The 16,538-nt window shown below is 43.2% G+C and overlaps 1 pseudogene; it reads left to right on the forward strand.

Annotated features, from left to right (window-relative positions):
- The first annotated feature begins 3,528 nt into the window (after positions 1 to 3,528).
- On the forward strand, positions 3,529 to 3,646 carry LOC124796499 (annotated as a pseudogene).
- Positions 3,647 to 16,538: the final 12,892 nt, after the last annotated feature.

Below are 16,538 nucleotides of genomic sequence, written 5' to 3' on the forward strand. Positions count from 1 at the left end.
ACTCGTTCACAATCTCTAGAAAATAATAATCATCCCTTTGGCAAAGTCGCTTATCTCAGTGGATTTCTCCACATGCAGCGCACATTTTCGCTACGGCAGTCCCCTATTCGTCTCTGCTAGGCGTAAATAATTTTCTTATTGCGTTACGTTCCCGCAACGCCACGTGGAGGCATCCAGTCTTGCAGTGGGCAGTGATCATAATGTTTTGGCTGATCCGTGAATATGACGCATTAGTTTGTAGTTTGCCATTCACAATCTCTGTCAATCCAGTGAATTACAGTCAGATAGCGTTATACACATTCTGAGCGGGAACTGTGGTAGGGACTGCATGCACTCCCAACTTTGTCACCTACACCGCAAAATTTTTTGTACACCTTTTAATTAGAGTTGTTTGCGTTAGCTCAGCGAATTACACCTTTGTCTTTTTCGCCAATAATTCTGTGTAGTCAGACACTACAAACCTTTTTAAATTAATTTATGTGTGTGTGTGTGGGGGGGGGGGGGGGATTTAAAGTGGCTAAAGATGTATGAGACAGGCGAAATACCCACAGACTTCAAGAAGAATATAATAATTCCAATCCCAAAGAAAGCAGGTGTTGACAGATGTGAAAATTACTGAACTATCAGTTTAATAAGTCACAGCTGCAAAATACTAACGCGAATTCTTTACAGACGAATGGAAAAACTGGTAGAAGCGGACCTCGGGGAAGATCAGTTTGGATTCCGTAGAAAGGTTGGAACACGTGAGGCAATACTAACCTTGCGACTTATCTTAGAAGAAAGATTAAGAAAAGGCAAACCTACGTTTCTAGCATTTGTAGACTTAGAGAAAGCTTTTGACAATGTTGACTGGAATACTCTCTTTCAAATTCTGAAGGTGGCAGGGGTAAAATACAGGGAGCGAAAGGCTATTTACAATTTGTACAGAAACCAGATGGCAGTGGTTGGGAAAGGAGTGAGACAGGGTTGTAGCCTCTCCCCGATGTTATTCAATCTGTATATTGAGCAAGCAGTAAAGGAAACAAAAGAAAAAGTCGGAGTAGGAATTAAAATTCATGGAGAAGAAGTAAAAACTTTGAGGTTCGCCGATGACATTGTGATTCTGTCAGAGACAGCAAAGGACTTGGAAGAGCAGTTGAACGGAATGGACAGTGTCTTGAAAGGAGGATATAAGATGAACATCAACAAAAGCAAAACGAGGATAATGGAATGTAGTCAAATTAAATCGGGTGATGCTGAGGGAATTAGATTAGCAAATGAGACACTTAAAGTAGTAAAGGAGTTTTGCTATTTAAGGAGTAAAATAACTGATGATGGTCGAAGTAGAGAGGATATAAAATGTAGACTGGCAATGGCAAGGAAATCGTTTCTGAAGAAGAGAAATTTGTTAACGTCGAGTATAGATTTAAGCGTCAGGAATCCGTTTCTGAAAGTATTTGTATGGAGTGTAGCTATGTATGGAAGTGAAACATGGACGATAAATAGTTTGGACAAGAAGAGAATAGAAGCTTTCGAAATGTGGTGCTACAGAAGAATGCTGAAGATAAGGTGGGTAGATCACGTAACTAATGAGGAGGTATTGAATAGGATTGAGGAGAAGAGAAGTTTGTGGCACAACTTGACTAGAAGAAGGGATCGGTTGGTAGGACATGTTTTGAGGCATCAAGGGATCACAAATTTACCATTGGAGGGCAGCGTGGAGGGTAAAAATCGTAGAGGGAGACCAAGAGATGAATACACTAAGCAGATTCAGAAGGATGTAGGTTGCAGTAGGTACTGGGAGATGAAGAAGCTTGCACAGGATAGAGTAGCATGGAGAGCTGCATCAAACCAGTCTCAGGACTGAAGACCACAACAACAACAACAACAAGTATCTATTGCATTGTATCCACTTCAGACTCACCATTAGAGGCAAAATATTGAATAGTACAGTCAGATTTGCGTATGGCATACTTTCATAGTGTTGTAGCTAAAGGGCGGTCTTGTCACGTTAGGTATTACATAACAAATAGAAGTAAATAGTGGGTGGTGTGCCACATTACCAAAACCAACGTGCATTATGGATGTTTCATATCGGTCTCCTGTGCAGCGAGCGGTTCTAGGCGCTTCAGTCCGGAACCACGGGGCTGCTACGGTTGCAGTTTCGAATCCTGCCTCGGGCATGGATGTGTGTGATGTCCTTAGGTTAGTTAGGTTTAAGTAGTTCTAAGTTCTAGGGGACTGATGACCTCAGATATTAAGTCCCATAGTGCGCCATTTGAACCATTTTTATATCGATCTCTGTCGGCTATAATCATTTTAAACCATTAGTATAAGAAAAGATCCACTGGTGGTAATTCGTTGCAGACGTGTTGCAGAGTCCACGTTGATTTACCAACAAGTCCGCTAACTTCATTTATGGTACAGTTATGGGGACGTCCAAAACCGATAGGTGTTGCCTATCATTACGCAACGTGACCCGTCAACCTAGCTTATTGCATACAACCAATTGGCAGCAACACACAATGTAATTGCTGTGGCTCGTGTCAGCGACAGAGGCTCGGGTGACCACCCGGCTGCACCCAGCGCTCCACAACGAGCCGAGCTGCTTGGTGTTCACACGCCGGGACTAGTGTTGCGTCTGGTCAGGTAAGTCACTTACTTTGATCTCCTGTGAAGTTATTCAACGACAAATATTTCCAATAATATACCAGCGAGAGTAAAAATTTTACTGATAAAGCAGGAAACTAAAGTATTTATTGATAATCAACTCCACAGACAAGTTTGTTAGCAGAACCGACTGATGTGTATATGTGTTGATAATTTTAAATACCGTGTGTATTAAGTAAAATCTTACGCCTGCAAATCTTCAGTGCAGTGAAGTGATTAATGTAAACAAGTGTTGTAAACTGATTTTCTCTTGGTTGATGCGTGGCCACTAAATCTAATTTCAGACCTCAGTGTATTGTAGATTTACATTTGTCACATTTTTGTTATACCTTTCAAATGAAGATGTGTTTAAGATATTCTGACTTGTTGTATGTATATCCACGAGGACCATCTGACGTGGGGTATGTGGAATATAGTTTTTTTTACTTATTATTTTTTTATTTACCTTTCGCAAATACATGTTACGTAATGTTGTAGTACAACACGTACTGAATCCTTGAGGATCTTTTGACTTCGTCTCCATGAAACAAAAACTGTTTCTAATCTAATATAATCTGTCTACAAAGGGCAATCTAAAAGTTTCTGTTCGAAGCTGTTATAGTTCAGGGTTGTCACGCCAATCAGGTAAAATCGCCGTGAGCACTGAGGCAGACGTATCATCGACGCACCACGTTGAAAGTACCCGATAGGTAAAACAACGTGACCTAGTGCGCGAACAAGTCCTAACTGCCTGCTGCACATTCTGGTCCGACAGGAAACGTCGTCTCTTCTTGGCCTTTTTTAAGGGACCTAAGGTGTGGCTATCGCACGGGGACACATCGAGGACCATAGAGGGGGTGATGGAGCGTCTCCCATTTGAGTTGGAGCAAATGCTACGTTGCCAACGACCTCGCCCCAGTGGTAACACCGGTTCCCGTCAGATCACCGAAGTTAAGCGCTGTCGGGCTGGGCTAGCACTTGGAGGGGTGACCATTCGGTCTGCCGAGCGCTGTTGGCAAGCGGGGTGGACTCAGCCCTTGTGAGGCAAAGTGAGCAGCTACTAGATTGAGAACTAGCGGCTCCGTTCTCGGGAGAGCGGTGTGCTGGCCACACGCCCCTCCACATCCGCATACAGTGACGCCTATGAGCTGGGGATGACACGGCGCCCGATTGGACCTTCATGGCCTGTTCGGGAGGACGAACTGCTACGTTACGAGGTTAGCGATATGGCAACGTGCGTTATCATCGAGCAGCGACACTATTTGTCCACGACAGGTGTGCAGGCCCCACACACATTTTTCATTCTCCGATGGATGACTACCAGTGGTTGTCCTTCTCCAGCCATGAAAAGAGAAACAACGCTTTGGTCCTGTTTGGATGCATTATCTTAGTAATAACGTCGCCATACTTCAGGTTTCCACATTCGCCGCATGCAGGTCGGAAAGCCGCGAATGTCACACTAACCCCTCGCCTACACGTCGCATTCACGGATCGGCAACAGTGTCAAACGGAAACTTTCTGGTCGCCCCTTATAATTCAGGGCGTCAGATGTCGCATGTATCTAGAACTACTGAGACTGAAAGAGCGTTTTTTTTTTTTATCAGTCTACTGGCTGGTTTGATGCGACCCGCCACGACTTCCTTTCCTGTGCTAACCTCTTCATCTCAGAGTAGCACTTGAAACCTACATCCTCAATTATTTGCTTGACGTATTCCAATCTCTGTCTTCCTCTACAGTTTTTGCCCTCTACAGATCCCTCTAGTACCATGGAAGTCATTCCCTCATGTCTTAGCAGATGTCCTATCATCCTGTCCCTTCTCCTTGTCAGTGTTTTCCACATACTCCTTTCCTCTCCGATTCTGCGTAGAACCTCCTCATTCCTTACCTTATCAGTCCACCTAATTTTCAACATTCGTCTATTGCACCACATCTCAAATGCTCCGATTCTCTTCTGTTCCTGTTATCCCACAGTCCATGTTTCACTACCATACTCCAGACGCATATCCTCAGAAATTTCTTCCTCAAATTAAGGCCGGTATTTGATATTAGTAGACTTCTCTTGGCCAGAAATGCCTTTTTTGCCATAGCGACTCTACTATTGATGTCCTCCTTGCTCCGTCCGTCATTGGTTATTTTTACTGCCTAGGTAGCAGAATTCCTTAACTTCATTGACTTCGTGACCATCAATCCTGATGTTTTCTCGCTGTTCTAATTTCTACTACTTCTCATTACCTTCGTCTTTCTCCGATTTACTCTCAAACCATACTGTGTACTCATTAGACTGTTCATTCCGTTCAGCAGATCATTTAATTCTTCTTCACTTTCACTCAGGATAGCAATGTCATCAGCGAATCGTATCATTGATATCCTTTCACCTTGTATTTTAATTCCACTCCTGAACCTTTCTTTTATTTCCATCATTGCTTCCTCGATGTACAGATTGAAGAGTAGGGGCGAAAGGCTACAGCCTTGTCTTACACCCTTCTTAATACGAGCACTTCGTTCTTGATCGTCCACTCTTATTATTCCCTCTTGGTTGTTGTACATATTGTATATGACCCGTCTCTCCCTATAGCTTACCCCTACTTTTTTCAGAATCTCGAACAGCTTGCACCATTTTATATTGTCGAACGCTTTTTCCAGGTCGACAAATCCTATGAAAGTGTCTTGATTTTTCTTTAGCCTTGCTTCCATTATTAGCCGTAACGTCAGAATTGCCTCTCTCGTCCCTTTACTTTTCCTAAAGCCAAACTGATCGTCACCTAGCGCATTCTCAATTTTCTTTTTCATTCTTCTGTATATTATACTTGTAAGCAGCTTCGATGCATGAGCTGTTAAGCTGATTGTGCAATAATTCTCGCACTTGTCAGGTCTTGCCGTCTTCGGAATTGTGTGGATGATGCTTTTCCGAAAGTCAGATGGTTTATCGCCAGACTCATATATTCTACACACCAACGTGAATAGTCGTTTTGTTGCCACTTCCCCCAATGATTTTAGAAAATCTGATTGAATGTTATCTATCCCTTCTGCCTTATTTGACCGTAAGTCCTCCAAAGCTCTTTTAAATTCCGATTCTAATACTCGATCCCCTATCTCTTCTAAATCGACTCCTGTTTCTTCTTCTATCGCATCAGACAAATCTTCATCCTCATAGAGACTTTCAATGTATTCTTTCCACCTATCTGCTCTCTCCTCTGCGTTTAACAGTGGAATTCCCGTTGCACTCTTAATGTTACCACCGTTGCTTTTAATGTCACCAAAGGTTGTTTTGACTTTCCTGTATGCTGAGTCTGTCCTTCCGACAATCATATCTTTTTCGATGTCTTCACATTTTTCCTGCAGCCATTTTGTCTTAGCTTCCCTGCACTTCCTATTTATATCATTCCTCAGCGTCTTGTATTTCTGTATTCCTGATTTTCCCGGAACATGTTTGTACTTCCTCCTTTCATCAATCAACTGAAGTATTTCTTCTGTTACCCATCGTTTCTTCGCAGCTACCTTCTTTGTACCTATGTTTTCCTTCCCAACTTCTGTGATGGCCCTTTTTAGAGATGTCCATTCCTTTTCAACTATACTGCCTACCGCGCTATTCCTTATTGCTGTATCTATAGCGTTAGAGAACTTCAAACGTATCTCGTCATTCCTTAGTACTTCCGTATCCCACTTCTTTGCGTATTGATTCTTCCTGACTAATGTCTTGAACTTCAGCCTACTCTTCATCACTACTATATTGTGATCTGAGTCTATATCTGCTCCTGGGTTCGCGTTACAATCCAGTATCTGATTTCGGAATCTCTGTCTGACCATGATGTAATGTAATTGAAATCTTCCCGTATCTCCCGGCCTTTTCCAGGTATACCTCCTCCTCTTGTGATTCTTGAACAGGGTATTCGCTATTACTAGCTGAAACTTGTTACAGAACTCAATTAGTCTTCCTCCTCTTCCATTCCTTGTCCCAAGCCCATATTCTCCTGTAACCTTTTCTTCTACTCCTTCCCCTACAACTGCGTTCCAGTCGCCCATGACTATTAGATTTTCGTCCCCCTTTACATACTGCATTATCCTTTCAATATCCTCATACACTTTCTCTATCTGTTCATCTTCAGCTTGCGACGTCGGCATGTATACCTGAACTATCGTTGTCGGTGTTGGTCTGCTGTCGATTCTGATTAGAACAGCCCGGTCACTGAACTGTTCACAGTAACACATCCTCTGCCCTACCTTCCTATTCATAACGAATCCTACACCTGTTATACCATTTTCTGCTGCTGTTGATATTACCCGATACTCATCTGACCAGAAATCCTTGTCTTCCTTCCACTTCACTTCACTGACCCCTAAAATATCTAGATTGAGCCTTTGCATTTCCCTTTTCAGATTTTCTAGTTTCCCTACCACGTTCAAGCTTCTGATATTCCACGCCCCGACTCGTAGAACGTTATCCTTTCGTTGATTATTCAATCTTTTTCTCCTGGTAACCTCCCCCTTGGCAGTCCCCTTCCGGAGATCCGAATGGGGGACTATTCCGGAATCTTTTGCCAATGGAGAGATCATCATGACACTTCTTCAGTTACAGGCCACATGTCCTGTGGATACACGTTACGTGTCTTTAATGCAGTGGTTTCCATTGCCTTCTGCATCCTCATGTCGTTGATCATTGCTGATTCTTCCGCCTTTAGGGGCAATTTCCCACCCCTAGGACAAGAGAGTGCCCTGAACCTCTATCCGCTCCTCCGCCCTCTTTGACAAGGCCGTTGGAAGAATGAGGCTGACTTCGTATGCCGGAAGTCTTCGGCCGCCAATGCTGATTATTTATCAAAATTTAGGCAGTGGTGGGGATCGAACCCGGGACCGAAGACGTTTTGATTATGAATCAAAGACGCTACCCCTAGACAACGGGTATAAGGAAGTAAAAATACATCTTTTTACAATTGGCGCCATTATACGACTGTCAAAGAGGCAGTAGAAATTGTTACAATCAGAGAATAGTGGAAAGCAGCAGATATAATCTTGGGAATCTGCAGAATGGCAACATTTCTACATCTACATGGATGCTCAAAAAATCACACTTAAATCCCTGGCAAAGGGTTCGTCGAACCACTTTTAAAATAATTCTCTATCATTCCAATCTCGTACAGAGCGCGAAAAAGACGAACACCTACATCTTTCCGTGCGATCTCTTATTTCCCTTATTTTATTAAAATGGTAGTTTCTCCCTATGTAGGTCGGCGTCAACGAAATATTCCCGCATTCAGTGGAGAAATTTGGTGATTGAATTTTCGTGAGAATATTCCGCGTAGCAAAAAGTGCCTTTGTTTTGATGATGTCCACCCTAAATCCTGTATCATGTCCGTGACACTCTCTCTAACCTATTTCGCGATAATAACCAGTATGGAGAAATAGAGAACACCTGGTGACGGATATGGTACAGGATTTGGGGGCGAAGGGGAAGGGGGGCATAATCAAAACGACGGCTCTTTTTGTTGCTGCGGGATCTTCTCACGAAATTTCAGTCACTAACTATCTCCTCCGAATGCTGCTCTTCTTTAAAGTATGTCGATGTACTCCGTTAATCCTGTCTGGTAAGGATCCCAGACTGCCCAGAAGACGGAGAAGCGTAGTGTAGGCAGTCTTTTTAGTGGATCTGTTGGTCTTCTAAGTGTTCTGTCAATAAAACCCACTCTTTGTTTGGCCTTCTCCACAATATTTTCTGTGGTCTTTCCAATTTAAGCTGTTCATAATTGTAATTCCTAGGTGTTTACTTGAATTTACAGCTGTCGATTTGACTGTTTTATCGTGTAACTGAAGTTTAGCGGATTCCTTTTAGCACTCATGTTGATGGCCTCACATTTTTCATTGTTTAAAGTCAATTGCCAATTTTCGCACAAAACAGATATTTTTTAAATCGCTTCGAAGTTGCTTTTGATCATCTGATGACTTTACTAGACGATAAACGACAGCATCATCTGCAAACAACTTAAGACAGCTGCTCAGATGTCTCGTAAATAGTTCATATACGTAAGGAAGACGAGACGGTCTTTAACGCTACCTTGGGGAACGCCAGAAATCACTTCTGTTTTACTCAATGACATGCCGTCAATTACTACGAACTGCGACCTCTCTGAGAGGAAATCACGAATCCAGTAGCAAAACTGGGAAATGTTGTTGGGAAGGTTGAAGGCTTAACGCAGCCGTACCGGAGGTGGTAGGCGAAGCGTCTACCTGTACCGCCAGAGTGGCTGGAAGCCGACAGGAAGCGGCGTGACGCGATCGGCGGTGTTGCTGGTGCGCCGGCGTCACTTCCGGCGCCGGTTTTAGCCGGCGAGTCCCGCAGGAGCGCGGCGGCGCGGCGGCGCGGCGGCGGTGCGGCGTCGTCTGTCGAAGCGAGTGTCGTCGCGGCGTCAGTCGTCGCGGGAGGAGGCGGCAGGAGGCGGCGCCGCCGACGGACGGGTGCAGACGGAGGCGGCGCCGGGGCGGCGCGGCGCGGCACGCTGCCTACCTCACCTACCTGCCGCAAGGCGCGCTGCCGTGCGCCACCGCTGCGAATAGCGGCCGGCCCGTCCCCCCGCCGCGATGACAGGCGCTTCCCGCCCCACAGACACTGGGTCACTCGGTCCCCAGCCGACAGAACTCCCACTCGAGATGCTAGCAGCCTCCTAATTTGCCCAGCCGACTTTCTACACCGACATCTACCTCTCTACTCTGCTAAGCCATCTTACAGTGTGCGGCAGTGGATACTCCCGGAACTATTTCTCCACCCTCTCCTGTTCCATTCACGAACGGCGCGTGGGAAAATGCCTACCAGTAATGCTCCGCATGACACAATTATCCGGTCGTGATGTCTTTGCGAGACGTACCAGTATGTAGGAGGAAGTAATATGTTGACCTGCTTTTCGTGGAATGTACGCTCTTCGAAATTCAACAATAAAACTGTCTACGATGCACAACACCTCTCCTGTATCGTGTACCACTGGACGTAGTTGGGCTCCTCCGTTTTTCGCGCCGAGTAAACATACCCATGATGTAACGCGCCTCTTCTCCTTGGACCTTCTCAATCTCCCCTACTAATCCAACATTACTAATGCCGCAGACTGATGAAAAATATTCAAGTACCTGTTGAACCTCAGTTTTGTAAGCCACTTATTTTGTAGTTTCATTGTATTTCCTTAACTTTCTCCCCACCACTCTCAGGCTGCCACCTGCTTTTTCTAAAATTTGTTTTGTGTGGTCATTTCGCCTCAGGTCGCTCCATATGGTGACTCCTAGCTATTTTACCGTACTTACTGTTTCCAGTGATCTGTCGCCAACAATGTAATCGAGCAACAATGGATCTCTTCGCTTATTTAAGTCCAATGCTCTGCATTTACTTACGTTTGGGGTTGACAGCAGATCATCTGCGCGTCTTCCTGATTTTAGCTACTGTGTTCTGCTGTTGCGGGAGTCCCATAGGGACAGCAGTACCGTCCGCTAGTAGCCTCACTTTATCTACAAGACCATTAGGGGCCATAGAAAATATCATTGTGATATTTCCCGAAATTACCTTCTAGTCTGTCAATCTTTTTATTTATTCATTATTTATTTACTCGTCAAGTTCCATAGGACCAAATTGAGGAGCAAATCTCCAAGGTCATGTAACGTGTCAGTGCATGAAATTACAATATAAACGTAATAACAGATAAAATAAATGTTCATGAACTTAAAAAGTCAGTCCATAAGTTTAAGTAAACGCTACCAGCAATACAATAAAAATCCGCTTAATATTTCAAGGAACTCCTCGACAGAATAGGAGTGATCCATGAGGAAACCCTTCAGTTTCGATTTGAGAGCGCGTGGATTACTGCTAACATTCTTGAATTCGAGTGGCAGCTTATTGAAAATGGATGCAGCAGTACACTGCACACCTTTTTGCACAAGAGTTAAGGAAGTCCGATCAAAATTCAGGTTTGATTTCTGCCGAGTATTAACCGAGTGAAAGCTGCTTATTCTTGGAAATAAACTAATATTGGTAACAAGAAACGACAATAAGGAATATACGTATTGAGAGACCAATGTCAAAATACCCAGACTCGTGAACAGAGGTCGACAAGAGATCGTGAACTCACGCCACTTATTGCCCGAACCGCCCGTTTCTGAGCCACAAATATCCTTTTAGAATGGGAAGAGTTACCCCAAAGTATAATACCATACGAAAATAGCAAATGAAAATAAGCAAATTAGACTAATTTTTGTGTCGAGCGATCACTCACTTCTGATACGGTTCGAATACTAAAAATGGCAATATTAAGTCTTTGAACAAGATCCTGAATGTGGGCTTTCCACGACAGCTTACTATCTATCTGAACACCTAGAAATTTGAACTGTTCACTTTCACTTATCATATGCCCGTTCAGTGAAACTAAAACGTCAGATTTTGTTGAATTGTGTGTTTGAAACTGTAAAAAATGAATGTTACTGTGATTTAGCGTTAGTTTATTTTCTACAAGTGATGAACTTATGTCATGAACTGCACTATTTGAAACAGTGCCAAGGTTGCACACAACATCCTTTACTACCAAGCTAGTGTCATCAGCAAACAGAAATATTTTAGAGTCACCCGTAATACTAGACGGCATACCATTTATATAAATGAGGAACAGCAGTGGCTCCAACACTGATCCGTGGGGCACTCCCCACTTGACAGTACCCCACGCAGACCCCACATCGCAGCCGTTATCAACATTGTGAATAATTACGTTTTGCTGCCTGTTGCTAAAGTAAGAGGTGAACCAATTGTGAGCTACTCCCCGTATTCCGTGATGGTCCAACTTCTGGACTAATATTTTGTGATCATAAAATGCCTTAGTTAGATCAAAAAACATACCTAGCGTTCGAAACCTTTTGTTTAACCCATCTAGTACCTCACAGAGAAAAGAGAATATAGCATTTTCAGTTGTTAAACGACTTCTAAAGCCGAACTGTACATTTGGTGTGATATAAAATGATCAATTATCCTGAAATACATAGCCTTTTCAATAACTTTAGCAAACACTGATGGCATAGAAATAGGTCTATAATAATCTACATTATCCCTTTCTCCTTTTTTATAAAGCTGTTTGACTACTGAGTATTTTAATCGCTCAGGAAACTGACCATTTGTAAAGGAAAAATTACAAATATGGCTAAATACAGGGCTAACATGTGCAGCACAGTACTTTAATATTCTTAAAGACACACCATCATAACCATGAGAGTCCTTAGTCTTCAGTGATTTAATTATTGAATCAATCTCCCTCTTGTCTGTATCACAGAGGAGTATTTCAGATATCAATCTCGGAAAGGCATTTGCGAAGAAAGTTATGTGATTTCCTGTAGAAACTAAATTTATATTTAATTCACCAGCAATGCTCAGAAAATGATTGTGAGATCTGTACATATATCTGATTTATCAGTAACAGAAATATTATTACTGCCAACTGATTTTATGTCGTCGACCTTGTGCTGCTGACCAGACACTTCCTTCACAACTGACCATATGGTTTTTATTTTATCCTGTGAATTAGATATTCTATTTGCATACCACATACTATTTGCCTTCCTAATAACATTTTTAAGCATCTTACAATAATGTTTGTAATGAGCTAATGGAGCTTGATTGTGACTTCTTCTAACATTTTGATATAATTCCCGCTTTGTTCTACATGATATCCTTATCCCACTAGTCAGCCACCCGGGCTGCCCATTACTGCTAGTACCCCGTTTAGAAAGTTCTAATCTTTAAGATCGATGTATTCGGTTCAGATGCAAGTCGACTGGTAAGTTTAGTGTTCTTACTTTCACTAGAGACGCTTGACGCATCATCGACTATTAATTAAGAAACGAGAGTACTGGTTACCTTTGCATATTAGCTCAATGAACGAGCCGTACTTCGGCTCCTGTCGATACTTGGTGAGACCGATCAAAGGCGGTGATGCCGCACCATCTATATTCTAATACAGCTATGCAGAAATTATGTACGTTATCAACTGCAGAAGATCCTACAAGTGCGAGAATTATCGCACAATCAGCTTAACAGCTCATGCATCGAAGCTGCTTACAAGAATAATATACAGAAGAATGGAAAAGAAAATTGAGAATGCGCTAGGTGACGATCAGTTTGGCTTTAGGAAAAGTAAAGGGACGAGAGAGGCAATTCTGACATTACGGCTAATGGAAGCAAGGCTAAAGAAAAATCAAGACACTTTCATAGGATTTGTCGAGCTGGAAAAAGCGTTCGACAATATAAGATGGTGCAAGCTGTTCGAGATTCTGAAAAAAGTAGGGGTAAGCTATAGGGAGAGACGGGTCATATACAATATGTACAACAACCAAGAGGGAATAATAAGAGTGGACGATCAAGAACGAAGTGCTCGTATTAAGAAGGGTGTAAGACAAGGCTGTAGCCTTTCGCCCCTACTCTTCAATCTGTACATCGAGGAAGCAATGATGGAAATAAAAGAAAGGTTCAGGAGTGGAATTAAAATACAAGGTGAAGGGATATCAATGATACGATTCGCTGGTGACATTGCTATCCTGAGTGAAAGTGAAGAAGAATTAAATGATCTGCTGAACGGAATGAACAGTGTAATGAGTACACAGTATGTTTTGAGAGTAAATCGGAGAAAGACGAAGGTAATGAGAAGTAGTAGAAATGAGAACAGCGAGAAACTTAACATCAGGATTGATGGTCACGAAGTCAATGAAGTTAAGGAATTCTGCTACCTAGGCAGTAAAATAACCAATGACGGACGGAGCAAGGAGGACATCAAAAGCAGACTCACTATGGCAAAAAAGGCATTTCTGGCCAAGAGAAGTCTACTAATATCAAATACCGGCCTTAATTTGAGGAAGAAATTTCTGAGGATGTACGTCTGGAGTACAGCATTGTATGGTAGTGAAACATGGACTGTAGGAAAACCGGAACAGAAGAGAATCGAAGCATTTGAGATGTGGTACTATAGACGAATGTTGAAAATTAGGTGGACTGATAAGGTAATGAATGAGGAGGTTCTACGCAGAATCGGAGAGGAAAGGAATATGTGGAAAACACTGATAAGGAGAAGGGACAGGATGATAGGACATCTCCTAAGACATGAGGGAATGACTTCCATGGTACTAGAGGGAGCTATAAAGGGCAAAAACTGTAGAGGAAGACAGAGATTGGAATACGTCAAGCAAATAATTGAGGACGTTGGTTGCAAGTGCTACTCTGAGATGAAGAGGTTAGTAGACTGATGACAAAAAAAAAAAAAAAAAGATCCTGAGGTGGCGCTAATACTTTGGTTCACTTGTTCCTTCACGCGACTCGCGCATACATTAATTTCAGTCAGCTCGGAATTGGCTGTGGAAGAGTACTAAAGCAGCATCCATTAAACCAATATCTTCCTAGAGATGTTTAAAGTTACAGAGCAATCAGTGGATGTGTATCCTCGCTGCACCCGACTACACTTTCTACGTCTGCCCGACTGCTAGTAACAGACTGCTACCACTTTCGGGCACTGCGCTTACTTGTCGTGGTCAGCCAACTCTCCTACATCTACATCTACATCTATACTCCGCGAGCCACCTTACGGTGTGTGGCGGAGGGTACTTATTGTACCACTATCTGATCCCCCCTTCCCTGTTCCATTCACGAATTGTGCGTGGGAAGAACGACTGCTTGTAAGTCTCCGTATTTGCTCTAATTTCTCGGATCTCTTCGTTGTGATCATTACGCGAGATATATGTGGGCGGTAGTAATATGTTGCCCATCTCTTCCCGGAATGTGCTCTCTCGTAATTTCGATAATAAACCTCTCCGTATTGCGTAACGCCTTTCTTGAAGTGTCCGCCACTGGAGCTTGTTCAGCATCTCCGTAACGCTCTCGCGCTGACTAAATGTCCCCATGAAGAATCGCGCTGCTTTTCGCTGGATCATGTCTATCTCTTCTATTAATCCAACCTAACCAAAGTGCTTCCAATAACTGAGTTTCTTTAATATTAGATGGTGTTTTCATCTGTTCATAATATAGTTATGGATCTATTTAATCACTGAGAAGGAGTCAGTGCCATTACAGTACATGTACACATAAATATTGAAATAACAGTAACACATGTGTGGAAGCAGTGAACAGCACACGGTATGCAACGAAGAGCGAGTACTGAGGTATGTAAAGCCACCACAGCACAGAATGACCATTTAGTCTTGTGAACTGTGTTAGCTGAACTTTGCGGCACTGCAACGCACAGGGAGTTCGTTGATGGCTGCAGGTAGCTGGACTGTTGTCACACAGTGACACTGCGTACGCGCCGGTTGTCCAGAAGCTACAAGCACTGTGGACTGCAAGGAGCAAGTGACCGCCATCGTGCGGTGTTGAGTGACAAAGTTCAGTACTTCTATCCCAGATCCACTTCAAACTTATCTAGCACAATGACAATACACGAGTAACACGCTGACGTGGTGACCAGGGTTGGGTAACGAGCATTGTTAACCGTCGTGACGGACGAGCACGGGATGTGTTAGTTACAGCAGCTACTCTCCCTATTCACGTAGAGGGCGCTGTCAACAACGATCGCTATAACTGGAAGGCTTTGGAGCCTGAAGAACTGTGTCCCTTTTAAACGACTTCATATGTCGTATTTCACCAGGACAATGCCTGGAAGCACGTCGTAAGAAATAAGCAAGGCTTGTTACCGTTTTCTAAAAATCTTTGTGGTTCCTTTCTGAACGCGCACACTGACAGTCTGAATGACGATCCTCTGGAAGTATGTTCAGACACACTTTAATTCCAAGTCACTATCTTTCAAGGGACTGACAGTAACGTATGGGGATTGAATACCATATCGAGTTACTGAAACAGATATAATGTATTTTTCTGCTTTTGTACACACTTGTGGTCTGCGGAAGAAAGCTCATCTTAGTAACGTGTATCATTCTTAGTTTTCTCATTTTCCCTGTAGTAGTAGAAGTAGCAGTAGGGGCAGTACAGTGAAGTGTAAAGTTTGGTCCTCTTTTAATGTATGTTGTGCACTGGCGGGGTCTGCTAATAATGGACAGTCATCCACGCACTATGTTCTTTTTAACTTCTTAACTGAAAAACATGGCGCTTTTTCTGTCGATGCAGTCACTTGTTGCTTCAAGCGAGGGAAATCGTGTGGGTGACGTGTGTATGAATCGAGTAAACTTCCTAGTGTAAACGAACGATGTGGAATAGAGTTCAACGCCCCCTATCCGACGAGGTCGCTACACACGGAGCACTTTCTCGGAATAGACAAGGAAACATTTGTGTTATCACGTGAACCTTCTATGTGGATTGTCGAATACAGGATTCGAAATCTGTTCATCTGCAATGCGAGATGAATGCGTTAACAGCTGTTCCACCTAATTTTATTATTTATGCATTCGTATTTTAAGAGTCCTGAGGCGGTGCAGCTACGGTATCTGCGCAGCATTTGTCTAGATGAAGCAGAAAGTAGTGTAAAATTTTTAGCGGGTTGTGCAGTATACCAGAATAACGGTCGTCAGTCCGAGTTGCGGATTCGATTCGTGTCTTCGTACTCTTCCTTTCTCGTAAGGTAAGACATTGCGAGTTACAGCATAGCAGGTCATCAACTGACAACTGTAGTCGATTACTAGATTGCCATTTTCTGCAATACAGAAACGCCATATAATAAGACTGACATTACCTGGGTATTGGTGGCTCACATGAAGTTCTTGTGGGCGTCATTAAGAGGTTTCTACAAATTCTACATCTACGTCTGTACTCTCCAAAGCACTGCGAAGTGCGTGGCAGAAGATACGTCCCATTGTACCAGTCATTAGGGTTATCCCCGTTCTATTCAGCGCGGCTTCCCCCCGTCAGGGGTTCGAGTCCTACCTCGGGCGTGGGTGTGTATGTTGTCTCTAGCGTAAGTTAC

The sequence above is a fragment of the Schistocerca piceifrons genome, chromosome 4 (assembly GCF_021461385.2).
Source record: "Schistocerca piceifrons isolate TAMUIC-IGC-003096 chromosome 4, iqSchPice1.1, whole genome shotgun sequence".
Classification (NCBI taxonomy): domain Eukaryota; kingdom Metazoa; phylum Arthropoda; class Insecta; order Orthoptera; family Acrididae; genus Schistocerca; species Schistocerca piceifrons.